Below are 16,567 nucleotides of genomic sequence, written 5' to 3' on the forward strand. Positions count from 1 at the left end.
TTCATATAATGTGGTCCATTTACACAATGGTGTGGTACTCAGCTATTAAAAAGAATGAATTCAGGAAATTCATAGGCAAATGGATGAATTAGAAAATATCATCCTGAGTGAAGTAACCCAAACACAAATAAAGGCACATAGCATGCACTCACTGGTAAGGGGTTAATCTCTAGAATTTCCCAGATACTAGGGATATGACAGGTTCCCTGGACCCAACAGCGATGACATTAGCCAACATACTCAACAACAGTGAAATTTAACCTGAAGAAACCACCTGTAGTAGATAGACATGGCCCTCAGTGCAAGGATGGGACCACTCACCCATTTCTTATTAAATCGGAGTTATCCCTGTCTAGTGGAAATGCAGGGGCAAATATGGAGTAGAGGCTGAAGGAAAGGCCATCTAGAGATCTGCAGACACCAACATGGACACTGTTGCTGCTGCTGAGATGTGCTTGCAAACAGGAGTCTGATATGCCTGTCCTCTGAGAGGCTTTGCCAACACCTGACTGAGACAGATGCAGATATTCTCAGCCAACCATTGGACTGAGCCTAGAGATCCCATTGGAAGATGTAGGGGAAGGGCTGAAGGAGCTGAAGGGGATTGTAATTAGAAGTAGAACAACAATATCAACTAACCAGACCACTCAGGGCTCCCATGGTCCTAACCACCAACCATTGATTATATATGGTCTGGTACCTTACATATGTATCAGAGAACTGCCTTGTTTCACATCAGTGGAAGTGGAAGCACTTGGTCCTTTAGATGCTTGATGTCCCAGAGAAGAGTAGTTCTAGAGGGGTGAGGTAAGAATGAATGGTTGTGTTGGGGACGCACCCTCTTAGAGACAAAGAGGAAGCCAATGTGGTGGTGGGGTTCTTTCGAGGGGGACTGGAAAGGGGTAATATTTGAAAGGCAAAGAAATACAATTGTTAATAATACTAATAATAAAGAGTGGTATTTTTCATACAATAATTTACTGCACAGGATAGCTTGGAACATTTATTATTACCTAGTTGTGTATTTCTTCCTACACTACCTGATATCTTGTTTCTCTGAGGAGTGTAGCCTTATATCTTCCTCTTCATTCAAAGTAGGCATAACAGTTAACTCCTTTCTCCAAGCAAGGGTGGTTGTAGATATGTCTGTAAAAGGCAGGAGAAATTTATACAATCTAAACAGGGGTCACCAAAAGAATTATTTAAAGCAAAGCTTGTATCACAGATTGTGTTCAATCAACTTACCAGTAATGAAATCATCCCAGGATTTCTGGCCATTGCATACAATGTCAAGAGACACTTAGAATTTCAATATATGTGACTAGAGAAAATATATTCCATTGTGTAGCCTACTCAATACTTCAAAAATATCATCAAGGAAAGAATATTAAGAGCTTTAGGCAAAAAAAATAGCAAAAAAAAAACAAACAAAAAACAAAAAACAAAAAACAAAAAAAACCCAAAACAAAACAAAAAAACAAAAACAGTGATACATCAAGGCAGAAGCATCACAGAAGCACCTGGAACTCACATGGAATTCTGATATCAATCCCACGCATTCTATGCTCTATACAAATCCTATCACCTGTTTATTCCCTAACACAGTCCACCAGTGATTTTCTAGTACCAGCAGTCACTGAGGATCAAGGGTCTGGATCAACCTTTCCCATTCGGTTAGGAGGTTCCAATACACATCACTGCACCAATGCAGGTGTAAGAGGCGCTTGACAACACAGTCTCCTAAGCACCCTTTGCCCTTTTCATTCCTGTAGCTACTTCAGGAACCCCTTGTCATGGCACCTGACAGTGGGCACAAAACAGGTAGCAATTTGGACTCAAAGGAAGAGAGTCGACAGGGTTTCTCCTCATTCAGAGAGTTTGGATGATCGCCCCGCTACTACAAGCAGAACTGACAAGTGAGGCAGCTCCTGACTGCCCAGTGCAGACCTCGCAACTGCCCCGTAAAAACCTCGCGGCTGCCGTGTGCAGACCTCGGGACTGCCCCATGCAGACCTCGCGACTGCCCCGTGCAAACTCCAGGACAGCCCCTCTCGAGCTTTGGTTATTTCCTGAGATCAACGGTCACACAAGATATCCCTGCTTTGCCTTCCGGACTTGTCCACAGTTCTCGGGAGAGAGAGCCATACTCAAAGGATACAGCTCAACTGATGCTCACCATGACTCACCACTGGCTAGTACATTCACTGCCCCTTCACGTGGTAGTAGCCCATTCGCCATTACTTGTTCAATTTCCTAACGACTAAAAGGCCAGATGTGTGGAGAGAGGTCAGTGAGCCTCATACTGGACTTTACCCTCTGACCATGCACTGCCAATTTCCCAGCCTCCACAGCCTGAGAACCCCTTCAGTGTCCCCCAAGATGATTATAACACCGGAGTACAACAGGGGAATCAGTTGAAGGATTCCCAGCCTCCACAGCCTGGAAACCCATTCAGTGTCCGCAAAGCAGATTATAACACCGGACTTCAATGACGGAAGGACTTGAAGGGTTCCCAGCCACCACCGCCTGGGAACCTCTTCAGTGTCCTCCAATCGGATTACAAGATCCTAACCCAACGGGGGAAGCACTTGAACAGCAGAGACCTGAGCAACTTTGCACCTCCAGGACTACTTAGACGGACTCGGCAAAAGTTCAGATGCCCAAAACCCTATGAAGACCAGAGATTCAAAAAACCTGAGGCTCGTGTTACAGAAAAGCTACAGAAACTCAAAGACCATATAAAGGATTTAGTCAATAAGAGGGCCCTACACCCCAGAAGGGAACTGACGGAGAACAAGAAATGGACAGTTCCACTTCCTCTGAGGGTTCCTGAGGGCATGAGTAATCCACTGACCAAGGATAGCAGATCACTGAGTAACCCACTGACCAGGGATACCATAACATCTACTTGATATCCTGCTACCAGAAAAAGAGTGGCCTCATCTTTAGTGCCCATTCTTGGGAAGATTGAAAAAAAAAAGTGGGTTATCTCTACTGGGTTTGAAGAACATGTGGACTATGACGAATTGGTAGCCAAAGTGCCTGCAACATCTACAAAACACAGTACTGGAGAGAACAGTGAAAGATTCAAAGAATATCACACTGTAACTTGGGCCACCTTTTGCTCACTCTTCTACTGAAAAACTTGGACAGGTAATTTCCCCACACCTTCTAGGTTCCCAACATTCTTTCCTATCTCCCATTTTTCTCCAAGATGTTCCTACCCACCCAAGACTTTTCAGAAATAACCCAATGTTTCCAAAGTTCTATAGGGTTATTCCACATTTGCCCAGGTGTCCAAAATTCTTCCCACAGATCCTGACTGGAAAATCATACATTCTCCTCTTCCAGAAGGAGTGTTTTTTTTTCTTCAATATTTATTAACTTGGGAATTTCATATTTACATTTCAAATGTTATTCCCTTTCCAGGTTTCCCCATTAACATTTTCCTAGCCCCTCCCACTCACATTCTATAGGGGTGTTCCTCTACCGATCCACCCCCACATTACTGCCCTTCTCCCAACAATGCCATTCACTGGGGGTTCAGTCTTGGTAGGACCAAAGAGTTCCTCTTCCACTGGTGCCTGTAATAGGCATTCAGTGAGACCTGTGATTTTGGAGCCCAGGGTCAGTTCATGTATAGTCTTTGGGTAGTAGCTTAGTCTCTGGAAGCTCTGGTTGGTTGGCTTTTTTATTTTTCATATGGGGTCTCAAGCCCCTTCAGCTCTGGCAGGCCTTTCTCTGATTCCTGCAGCCGGGATCCCTTTCTCAGTTCAGTGGTTTGCTGTTGGCATTTGCCTAAGTATTTGCAATATTCTGGCTTTGTCTCTCAGTCGAGATCTATATCCGGTTTCTGTCGGCCTGCACTTCTTTGTTGCTTCATCCATCTTATTTAGTTTGGTTGCTGTATATGTATGGGCCCCATGTGGAGCAGGCTCTCAGTGCCTGTTCCTTCAGTCTCTTCTCTAAAGTTTGCTACCCTGTGCCCTACTATTGGTATTCTTGTTCCTCTATTAAAAAAGGAGTGAAGTATTGGCATTTTGGTCATCCTTCTTGAGATTCCTGTGGTCTGTGCATCTTGGGTAATTTGAGCATTTGGGTTAATATCCACTTATCATTGACTGCATACCATGTGTGTTTTTTCTGTGATTGGGTTACCTCACACAGGGTGATATTTTCTAGCTTCATCCACTTGCCTATGAATTTTATTATGTCATGTTTTGATAGCTGAGTAATAATCCATTGTGCAGATGTACCACATTATCTGTATCCATTCCTCTCTTGAAGGGAATCTGGGTACTTTTCAGCTTCTGTGAATATAGAGAAGCACGTGTCTTTATTGTATGTTGGAGAATGTTTTGGGTATATATATGGTCAGGGGAGATATACATGGGTACATAGATAGTGCAATGCCCAGTTTTCTAAAGAAGCTCTCAGACAGAATCGCAGAATGGTTTTTACCAGTCTGCAATCCTTCCAACAAGGGAGGAGACCTCTTTTTTCTCTCCGTATCATTCCCATAATCTGGTGTCACCTGAAATTTTTTCGTGTATCCAATCAGACTGGTGTGAGGTGGAATGTCAGGGTTGTTTTGATTTGCATTTTCACAATGACTAAACATGTTGAAAATTTCATTTTTTCTCCATATTTATTAACTTGGTTATTTAGTTTTTTAACATTTCAATTGTTACTCCCTTTTCCAGTTTCTGGGCCAACATCCCTGTATCCCCTACACATCCACTTCTATATGGGTGTTAGCTCCCTTCCTCCCCCAATAGTGCCTCCCCACAACAATCACATTTAATGGGGACTTCAATCTTGGCAGGACCAAGGTCTTTCCCTTCCACTGGTGCTATTACTAAGATATCCATTGCTACCTATGAAGTTCGAGCCCAGGGTCAGTCCATGTAGTGCTTTTGGGTAGTGGGTTGGTCCCTGGAAGGTCTGGTTGATTGGCATTGTTGTTCAGATGGGATCTCGAGGCCATTCAATCTCTATCTGTCCTTTCCCTGATTACTTCAATATGTATGCATGGGCCACATGTGGGGCACGCTATGAATGGGTTTTCCTTCTAACTCTGTTGTAAACTTTACCTCCCCATTACCTCCCAAGTGTATTCTATTTCCCCTTTAAAAGAAGGAGTGTAGCATTGTCATTTTGTTCAACCTTCTTAAGTTTCACGAGTTCTGTGTATCTAGGGTAATTCAAGCATTTGGGCTAATAGCCACTTGTAAATGAGTGCATACCATGTATGTCTTTCTGTGATTGGGTTACCTCACTCAGGATGATATTTTCCAGTTCCAACCATTTGCCTACGAATTTCATAAAGTCATTGTTTTTGATAGCTGAGTAATATTCCATTGTGTAGATGTACCATATTTTCTGTATCCATTCCTCTGTTAAAGGGCATCTGGGTTCTTTCCTGCTTCTGTCTATTATAAATAAGGAGGCTATGAACATAGTGGAGCAAGTGTCTTTTTCATATGTTGGGGCATCTTTTGGGTCTATGCCCAAGAGAGGTATAGCTGGGTCCTCAGGTAGTTCAATGTCCAATTTTCTGAGGAACCTCCAGACTGATTTGCAGAATGGTTGTACCAGTCGGCAATCCCACCAACAATGGAGGAGTGTTCCTTTTTCTCCACATCTTCCGCAGCATCTTTTATCACCTGGGTTTTCATCTTAGCCATTCTGACTGGTGTGAGGTGGAATCTCAGGATTGTTTTGATTTGCATTTCCCTTATGACTAAAAATGTTGAACATTTCTTTACGTATTTCTCAGCCATTCTGCACTCCTCAGCTGTGAATTCTCTGTTTAGTTCTGAACCCATTTTTTATTAGGGTTATTTGTCTCACTGTGGACTAACTTCTTGAGTTCCTTGTATATTTTGGATATAAGACCTCTATATGTTGTAGGATTGGAAAAGATATTTTCCCAATCTGTTGGTTGCCATTTTGTCCTAACCACAGTTTCCTTGGCCTTACAGAAGCTTTGAAGTTTTCGGAGAACCCATTTGTCGATTCATGGACTTAGAGCATAAGCCATTGGTGTTTTGTTCAGGAAATTTTTCCCAGTGCTCATGTGTTTGAGAAGCTGCCCTAGTTTTCCTTATATTAGTTTGAGTGTATCTGGTTTGATGTGGAGTTCCTTGATCCACTTGGATTTAAACTTTGCACCGGGTGATAAGCATGGATCGATTTCCATTCTTCTACATATTGACCTCCAGTTTAACCAGCACCATTTGCTGAAAATGTGATCTTTTTTCCATTCAATGGTTTTGGCTCCTTTGTGAAAAATCAAGTGCCCATAGGTGTGTGGGTTCATTTCTGGGTCTTCAGTTCTGTTCCATTGGTCTATCTGTCTGTTGCTGTACAAATACCATGCAGTTATTTTCACTATTGCCCTGTAATATTGCTTGAGTTTAGGGATAGTGATTCCACCTGAAGATCATTTATTGTTGAGGATAGTTTTAGCTATCCTGGGATTTTTGTTATTCAAGATGATTTTGCAAATTGTTCTGTCTAACTCTTTGAAGAATTGGATTGGTATTTTGATGGGGATTGCATTGAATCTGTAGATCGCTTTTGGTAAAATGGCCATTTTTACTATATTAATCCTGCCAATCCATGAGCATGGGAGATCTTTCCATCTTCTGAGGTCTTCTTCGATCTCTTTCTTCAATGTCTTGAAGTTGTTATTGTACAGATATTTACTTGCTTGGTTTAAGTCAAACCGAGGTACTTTATATTATTTGGGTATATTATGAAGGGTGTCATTTCCCTAATTTGTTTCTCGGCTTGTTCCTCTTTTGTGTAGAGGAAGGCTACGGATTTATTTGAGTTAATTTTATACCCAGCCACTTTGCTGAAGTTGTTTATCAGTTTTAGTAATTCTCTGGTGGAACTTTTGGGATCACTTAAATATACTATCATATCATCTGCAAATAGTGATATTTTGACTTCTTCTTTACCAATCTGAATCCACTTAATTTCCTTTTGTTGTCAGATTGCTCTGGCTAGAATTTCAAGAACTATATTGTAGAAGTAGGGAGAGAGTGGGCAGCCTTGTCTAGTCCCTGATTTTAGTGGGATTGGTTCATGTTTCTCTCCATTTACTTTAATGTTACCAACTGATTTGCTGTATTTGGCTTTTACTAGGTTTAGGTATGGGCCTTGAATTCCTGTTCTTTCCAGGACTTATATCATGAAGGGGTGGTGAATTTTGTCAAATGCTTTCTCGGATTCTAAAGAAATGATCATGGGGTTTTGTTCTTTCAGTTTGTTCATGTAATGGATCACATTGATGTTTTCTGTAGATTAAACCATCCCTGCATGCCTGGGATGAAGCCTATTTGATCATGGTGGATGATTGTTTTAATGTACTCTTGGATTGTTTGCTAGAATTTCATTGAGTATTTTTGCATCGGTATTCAGAAGGGAAATTTGTCTGAAGTTCTATTACTTTGTTGGGACTTTGTGTGGTTTGGTATAAGAGTAATTGTGGCTTCATAGAAGGAATTCGGTAGTGCTCCATCTGTTTCAATTTTGTGGAATAGTGTGGATACTATTGGTATGAGTTCTTCTATGAAGGTCAGATAGAATTCTGCACTAAACCCATCTGGACCTGGAATGTTTTTGGTTGGGAGACCTTTAATGACTGCTTCTATTTCCTTAGGAGTTATGGGGTTGTTTAACTTGTTTATCTGTTACTGATTTAACTTTGGTACCTGGTATCTGTCTAGGAAATTGTCCATCTCCTGCAGATTTTCAAGTTTTGTTGAATATATGCTTTTATAGTAAGATCTGTTGATTTTTTGAATTTCCTCTGAATCTGTAGTTATGCCATTTCTCATTTTGTTAATTTGGAAAGACTCTCTGTGGCCTCTAGTTAGTCTGGCTAAGGTTTTATCTATTTGTTGATTTTCTCAAAGAACCAACTTTTGGTTCTGTTGATTCTTTCTATGGTCCTTTTTGTTTCTACGTGGGTGATTTCAGCTCTGATTTTGCTTATTTCCGATCTTCTACTTCTCCTAGGTGTATTTGCGTCTTTTTGTTCTAGAGCTTTTAGGTGTGCTGTCAAGCTGGTGACATATGGTCTCTACTGTTTCTTTCTGCAGGCACTCAGAGCTATGAGTTTTCCTCTTAGCACAGCTTTCTTTATGTCCAATAAGTTTTGGTACGATGTACCTTCATTTTCATTAAATCCTAAGAAGTCTTTAATTTCTTTCTTTATTTCTTCCTTGACCAGGTTATCATTGAGTAGAGCATTGTTGAACTTCCACGTATATGTGGGCGAACTTCCCTTATTGTTATTGAAGACCAGCTTTAGGCCGTGGTGGTCTGATAGCATGCATGGGATCATTTCTATCTTTCTGTACTTGTTGAGACCTGTTTTTGACCCATTGTATGGTCAATTTTGGAGAAAGTACCATGTGGAGCTGAGAAGAATGTATATCCTTTTCCTTTAGAATAGAATCTTCTATAAATATCTGTTAAGTCCATTTGGTTCATGACTTTTCTTAGTATGTCTACATCTCTGTTTAATTTCTGATTTCATGATCTGTCAATTGATGATAGTGGGGTGTAGAAATCTCCTAATATACTGTGTGAGGTGAAAAGTGTGTTTTGAGCTTTAGTAAGGTTTCTTTTATGTATGTAGGTGCCCTTGTATTTGGGGCATAGATATTTAGGATTGAGAGTTCATCTTAGTTGATTTTTCCTTTGATGAATATGAAGTGTCCTTCCTTATCTTTTTTGATGACTTTTAGTTGAACATTTATTTTATTTGATATTAGAATGGTTACTCCAGCTTGCTTCTTCCAACCATTTGCTTGGAAATTTGATTACCAGCCTTTCACTCTGAAGGAGTGTCTGTCTTTGTCTCTGAGGTGTGTTTCCTGTAAGCAGTAGATTGCAGGGTCCTATTGTGTATCCAATGTGTTAATCTATATCTTTTTATTGGGGAGTTGAGTCCATTGATTTTGAGACATATTAAGGAGTATGATTATTGCTTCCTGTTATATTCATACTTGGATGTGAGGTTATATTTGTGTGCTTTTCCTCTCTTTGTTTTGTTGCCAAGACGATTAGTTTCATGCTACTTCTAGGGGTGTAGCTTGCCTCCTTATGTTGGGCTTTACCATTTATTATCCTTTGTAGCGCTGGGTTTGTAGATATTTATTGTGTAAATTTGGTTTTGTCATGGAATATCTTGGTTTCTCCATCCATATTAATTGAGAGTTTTGCCGGATACAGTAACCTGGGCTGGCATTTGTGTCCTCTTAGGGTCTGTATGACATCTGTCCAGGATCTTCTGGCTTTAATACTCTCTGGCGAAAAGTCTGGTGTGATTCTGGTTGGTCTGCCTCTATATGATACTTAACATTTTTCCCTTACTGCTTTTAATATTCTTTCTTTATTTTGTGCATTTGGTGTTTTGACTATTATGTGATGGGAGGAGTTTCTTTTCTGCTCCAATCTATTTGTAGTTCTGTAGGCTTCTTGTATGCTTATGGGCATTTTTTTTTTTTTTTGGTTAGGGAAGTTTTCTTCTATGATTTTGTTGAAGATATTTACTGGTCAACTGAGCTGGGAGTCTTCACTTGCTTCTATTCATACTATCGTTAGGTTTGATCTTCTCATTGAGTACTTGATTTCCTGTATGTTTCGGACCAGTAGCTTTTGCCGCTTTAAATTATCTTTGACAGTTGAGTAGATAATTTCTATGGAATCTTCTGCTCCTGAGATTCTCACTGCTATCTCTTGTTTTCTGTTGGTGATGCTTGCATCTACGGCTCCTTGTCTCTTCCTTTGGTTTTCTATATCCAGGGTTTTTTCCATGTGTTCTTTCTTGATTGCTTCTATTTCCATTTTTAATTTCTTCAACTGTTTGATTGTGTTTTCCTGGAATTCTTTCAGGGATTTTTGTGATTCCTCTCTGTAGGCTTCTACTTGTATATTAATGTTTTCCTGTGTTTCTCTAAGGGAGATCTTCACATCTTTCTTGAAGTCCTCCAGCATCATGATCAAATATGATTTTGAAACTAGATCTTGCTTTTCTGGTGTGTTTGGATATTCTGTGTTTGCTTTGTTGGGAGAATTGGGCTCCAATGATGCCAGGTAGTCTTGGTTTCTGTTTCTTGGGTTCCTGCGCTTGCCTCTCACCATCAGTTTATCTCTAGTGTTACTTTGTTCTGCTATTTCTGACAGTGGCTAGGATGTCCTATAAACCTGTGTGTCAGTAGTGCTGTAGACCTGTTTTCCTTCAGCCAGTTATGGGAACAGAGTGTACTGTTTTCTGGTATGTAGTTTTTCCTACCCACAGGTAGGAAAAACTGTTCCTGTGGGACTCTGGCTTGAGTTCACCAGGCAGGTTGCTTGGAACAGGAATGTTTGTCTTACCTGTGGTCCAGAGGCTCAAGTTTGCTCGTGAGGTGTTGCTTATGAGCTCTCCATGGGGGCAGCAACCAGGTAGATATGTGTCGCCCTTTCCGGAAGCTTCTGTGCACCAGATTTCCAAATGGCTTTTGGTGTTTCCTCTGGAATCAGTAATGTGGGCAGAGTCTAGTCTCTTCAGGTTTCCCAGGCGTGTCTGCCTCTCTGAAGGTTTAGCTCTCACTCCCATGGGATTTGGGTGCAGAGAACTGTTTATCTGGTCAGTCCCTTCAGATTCTGGCGGTGTGCCATATGCAGGGGACCTGCTTCTCCTGCGCCATTATCTTCAGGAAACCAGAGGCCATATACAGTTTCCTATTAGGTAGGGATGTGGGCAAGAGTGGGCAGTGTTGGTGGTCTCTTCAGCTCTGCAGTCTCAGGAGTTCCCACTTGCCCGGGTGGTGAGCTCTCTCTCCCTTGGGGTTTGGGAGAAGTGAGCTGCTGCGGGCAGGGATCCAAGAGTTTGGGAATCCCGCTAAAACCCGGAAGTGTCTGGTCCTAGAGGAATTTTGCATCTGTGTGTCCTGAGTTCACCAGGCAGGTCGCTTGGAGCAGAAAGGTTTGTCTTACCTGTGGTCCTGTGGCTCAAGTTTGCTCGTGGGGTATTGCTTATGAGCTCTCCACAGGGGCAGCAACCGGGAAGATCTGAGCCATCCTTTCCGGGAGCTTCCGTGCGCCAGGGAATAAACACATTTTAAATGTTGTGAAATCTATTAGAACAATATCAACTACCTTTCTCCCTTCCCATTTTTTTTTTCTGAGCTGGGGCCTGAACCCAGGACCTTGCAGTTGCTAGGCAAACGCACTACCACTGAGCTAAATCCCCAACCCCTTCCCTTCCCATTATTTAACTGAACCATTTTCCACCAAATGTCTGTTGTCTCCACTGCAGTGTGCAGCTTCCCAGACTAGTCTGAATCTTGCTCTAAGCACTGCATTTATGATATATCAATGTGATTTCCTTTCCACTTTCACCACAAGTAGAGTTTTTAAATTCTTCATTATATCTGATGAGTCTAATATACATTGTCACTAAGTATGAGATTTGAGAGTTTAGAGATGCCGAGGAATAATGCTAGATCCACGAATAACCTACATGGATGACTGGCAGTTTAGACAATGACCATGTCTATACCATATATGTATTCCTGTAGGTCTTACCAAACTTCTCTTTTTGGTTGAGTTTGATCCAGTTCAACTAATACAGTACAAAAGAAAGGATAAAAGTCATGCACATGGGCTGGAAACATAGCTCATACATTTTGAGCATTTGCTAAGCATAGAACCAAAAGGGTAACCCAATTCCATGTGGAATTCGCTCACCCAACTGGCTTCAGTGGGATTTGCATGTATATGGTGCATAGCACTTCAAGCAGGTGAAACACTTATGTAAAAAAGAAAAAGTAACAATGTACTTTGCCTTACATAAGCTTTGCAGTTTTATGATATCCTGTTTGTCGATTCTTGATCTTGGAGCATAAGCCACTGGTGTTTTGTTCAAGAAACATTCTCCAATGCCCATGTGTTTGACATGCTTCCCATTTTCTCTTCTATTAGTTTGTGTGCATCTGGTTTGATGTGGAGGTCCTTGATCCCCTTGGACTTAAGCTTTGTATATGGTGATAAGCATGGATTGATCTGCACTCTTCTACATGCAGACCTCACATTGTATCAGCACCATTTGATGAAAATGCTATCTTCCATTAGATGGTTTTGGCTCCTTTGTCAAAAATCATGTGACCATAGGTGTGTGTTTTCATTTCTGGGTCTTCAACTCTATTTAACAGGTCTGTCTGTCTGCCTCTGTATGAATACCATGCAGTTTGATCACTATTGCTCTGTAATACTGCTTGAGTTCAGGGATAGTGATTCTCTCAGAAGTCATTTTATTGTTGAAATTTTAGTTATCCTGGGTTTTTCGTTATTCCAGGGGAATTTGGATATTGTCCTGTCTAAATCTCTGAAGAATTGCATTCGTATTTTGATGGGGATTGCATTGAATCTGCAGATTGCTTTTGGTAAAATGGCCATTTGTACTATATTAATCCTGCCAATCCATGAGCATGGAGATCTTTCCACCTTCTGAGGTATTTTTCAATTTCTCTCTTCAGAGGCTTGAAATTGTTACCATACAGATCTTAAACACAAATCTTCACTTCTTCTTTAAAATGGGAACAAGAGGGGTTGGGGATTTAGCTCAGCTGTAGAGTGCTAGCCTAGCAAGCACAAGGCCCTGGGTTCAGTCCACAGCTCCGGAAACAAAAAAAAGAAAAAAAAAAAAGAAAATGGGAACAAGAATACCCTTGGCAGGGAATCGGGAGGCAAAGTTTAGAACAGAGGCAGAAATAACACTCATTCACAGTGTGCCCCATATGAGGCCCATACATATCAACCATCCAATTAGATAAGATGGATGAAACAAAGAAGTGCAGGCCAACAGGAACAGGATGTAGATCTCTCCTGAGAGACATACAAAGAACACAGTAAATATATAGGCCAATGGCAGGAGCAAACCACTGAACTGATAATGGGACCCCCATTGAAGGAATCAGAGAAAGGGCTGGAAGAGCTTGAATGTTCTCAAGACCCCATATGAACAGCAAAGCCAGGCGACCAGAGCTTCCAGGGACTAAGCCACTTCCCAAAGACTATACATGGACTGACCCTGGGCTCCAACCTCATAGGTAGCAATGTATAGGTCATAAGCGCCCCAGTGGAAGGGGAAGCCCTTGGTCATATCAAGACTGAACCCCCTTTGAACGTGATTGTTGGAGTGAGGGTTTTAATGGGGGGAGGATGGAAAGGTTAATCCCTTATGTAGGGGGAGGGGGGACTGTTAGGGTGATGTTGTCCCAGAAACTAGGAAGGGGAATAAAAATTGGGAAGGTAAACAAGAAATACTCAAGTTAGTAAAAGTTAAAAAATAATAAATATAAAACAAAAGAAATAATAGCAATAATATTGTTAATGATAATAAACTGACCCAAAAAACTATTCAAAATAGGTACCAAATATATATTCAAGGCAAAAACATAAAAACTAAGTATAAAAATAGTTTTTAGAACATGGAATTCATTATCTCTCCCAAGTGGTTCGCAATGTGAATATATTTCATGAAACAAGAGACAGATATGTCTGGTTTTCCTGATTTCTATTTTTATTCCGTTGGTGAATGTTTTCATTTCCTGAGAATCATTAGAGCAAAACTATTGAGACTGTCACTAGTTTGTCCTATGTGATCATCCGCAGAGTACTATATTTTAGGAGAACCTAAATATATGACCAAAAGGTTGCATTAGGGGTACCTTTTCCATCATGAAATTGGTACCCACAGTGGGCCATATTAGCAACATAGAAAGTCCAATCCACATGTCTACCTCTGGCTGGTTGTGAACAAATGATCAACACCAAGGTCAATGAATGTTTCAGTGACCTATCTCTGCAATGGCTTGTCGGATTACAGGATGGCTACACCATGCATAAAAAAAAAAAAAAAAAAAAAAAAAAAAAAAAAAAAACAAGGTTCTTAAGAGTTGAAAATCACAATTTTTAAAATATATATTAATTTTTTTCAAATAGTGCTTAAATTATACAATCATAATATAAAGTGCATGACCTTAACCGACTGAAAATTCACCAGAAGAACAAAAATTCAAAAAGAATGAATAACAAATCTTCCAACAAAACCAAACAATGTTAATACCTGAAGAAATCAAAACTCAAACCAAAACAAAACACAGGAATTAAGATAAGCAGCATTCTCTTGTTGAAGATTTAGCACCACAGTCGAACCCTGTGGCTGGCTTTGGGAACATAGTGGGAAGGCTGTCAGTCACCAATTGTAATAGAGTTTTAAAGATGAATCTAGCTATGCCTCCTTGGGGCCTTCACAGGTCAAGGACTTCCAAGGCTAACATGAGACATGTACAGAATTTGGCTTCTAGATTTTGAATTTCTCTTGACTGATTTCCAATAATAAACTTGAAAACCCCGCATAACAAGCATGAATTAATCCTTTGAGACTCTTCCTGGATGCCCAGCAGTTTTTGATGTGCTTCAACATTTCTTTGAAACCCTCTCATGTTCATGTTCAGGGTGAAGGGAATTCCAATGTCTGAATGGAAACTCAATTCCCTTTCCTACCTGGACTGCAGTATTTACTCAGCTCAAATATTTTCACTCCCAAGGAGATCAAGATTTTAAAAATTCATCCTTTTAATGTGTACCACTATATTAATAGCATATTATTTCTACCATTCAATGTCTTCCTAATGCATATTTCCTGAAGCCCTTAGCTTTCTTCATTTTAGTAACAGGTTCTGCATCAGGAAGTCCTTATTTAGATACAATGTTTCTCCTTGACTTTGAACCAGCTGCTCAGTCTTAGGTACTGGATTTACCCAAGCACAAATTTCTCCCTTTTGAATTAAGCTATTCCCAATATGGTATATTAGGTTTTTCAACTTGAAGAATTGTCAAAGCTCTTACTGTCCCGAAATAGTTATGACTAGTAATGACCTGGATCAATCCTACAATCATGAGAACTAAGCAATTAGAGTTCCATAAAATCAAAATTGAGTCAATAGACATCTCTGAAATGTTGTTTTCAAAGTGGGATTCAGTTGTTACTGTTTTCAAATAATTCCTCTTAAACTTTAAAATGTAAGCATTGCTCATGCACAGAATTCTTTCTCAAGAAATGAGGAGAAATTCTGAATTCTTTCATTGACATTGGTTTTGACTTACTTGTGGAGTATAAACCTCATAACTTGGATCAATCCAGCATGCTCCTACAGCACAGAGAAAGTCACTTATTCTTAGGATGTGTGTGTGTGTGTGTGTGTGTGTGTTTGTGTGTGTATGTTCTTGTTTGTATGTTTTGTGTGTGTGTGTGTGTGTGTGTGTGTGTGTGGGAGTGTGTGTATCTAGGTCATTTTACGGTAACACATGCTACATGTTGGAGAAGCACACTTCTTCAAAGATACCATGGCCTCCTTTGTTTTATATGACTTTTAGCATATCTAACACTTCAAATTGCACCATTTAGTTATATCTTTGGGTCACAGATTAAACTCATAATATCCTCCAATCTCCATAGGAATCCAGAGCTCAACGATAAATAATTTTTGGAGTCGTTAGGTTCAAATTTTGTCTTAAAATTCATTAAGTATTTATTGTTCTTTAAACGCAAATTTTGCTGGTATTTTCGACATTTGAGTTTCATGGCCAGAAATCATCAGCTAAATGCATTCCCTCTATTCTTGGCAAGTTCAGGCTATGCTTCTTGAATGTCATGTTTGCTGTGACTACCTTGTTATACAGTCTTATGTTATGCAAGTGAGTTCTAATATAGTTTTCTTAAAACTCAGTGGTTTTGATCAGAATCTGTAAAGTGGGGAATCAATCACTTTTTTTTCTAAACGTAGGTTTCAAACTGCCCCTGGATACTTTTTGAATAGTATCTTGTATATATGAATGAACTTTTTAGGTGGTTTTTTGTTATCTATTAACAGTCTACATGCCATAGCATCAGATTATTTTAAGTTTCAATGTGAAGTGAATTCTTGTCCCTCCTGGCTTAGAATTGTGTGGGGATACTTAGATCAATCTGTGTACCCTGTGCAATTCCTCTTGATATATTTTCATCTATGGATTTTGTAATATCTACCACCTTTGATATACTGCTTTGATACACCTTCCTTAACCTGTGTAAATGAAAATATTTTCATCTACGGATGGTATAATATCTTCAACCTTTGATATACACACTTTTATGTACCTTCCTTCAGCTGTGTAAAAAAAAATTACAGCAGACAGATCCTGTAATTGTTTGGATACTACATGATTCCCTTAGCTAAAAATATAACTATGCATGCTTATTCAGGTTAAAACAGATGCATGGGGAGACGCCACTGACTAAAAATGTCAAGTACTACTAAGATGTCCTCTATGAATTCAGTCAGAAGAACAGTTTCTTCAGTTCAGGTGTGGAACTGATGAATTCTCAGACATTTTCCATATTAAAAAAAATTACGAAGACAAGGATTGAGGGAATGATTTCATCTATGGAGAACATTAATTTCAGCCTCACATACAAATGTGTGATGTGAAGTAGTTGCAACACTGTACTGCAGAA

General features: G+C 40.0%; 1 long non-coding RNA gene across 2 annotated transcripts in view; it reads right to left on the reverse strand.

Moving 5' to 3' along the window:
• Positions 1 to 976: 976 nt before the first annotated feature.
• LOC120099678 (uncharacterized) overlaps positions 977 to 16,567 on the reverse strand; it is a 66,108-nt gene continuing 50,517 nt past the window's right edge. For both annotated transcript variants that reach the window (XR_010061675.1, XR_010061674.1), the window contains exon 6: positions 977 to 1,146. This is a non-coding gene — a long non-coding RNA (uncharacterized LOC120099678). The remainder of the gene's footprint in view (positions 1,147 to 16,567) is intronic.

Source organism: Rattus norvegicus, chromosome Y (assembly GCF_036323735.1).
Source record: "Rattus norvegicus strain BN/NHsdMcwi chromosome Y, GRCr8, whole genome shotgun sequence".
Lineage (NCBI taxonomy): Eukaryota > Metazoa > Chordata > Mammalia > Rodentia > Muridae > Rattus > Rattus norvegicus.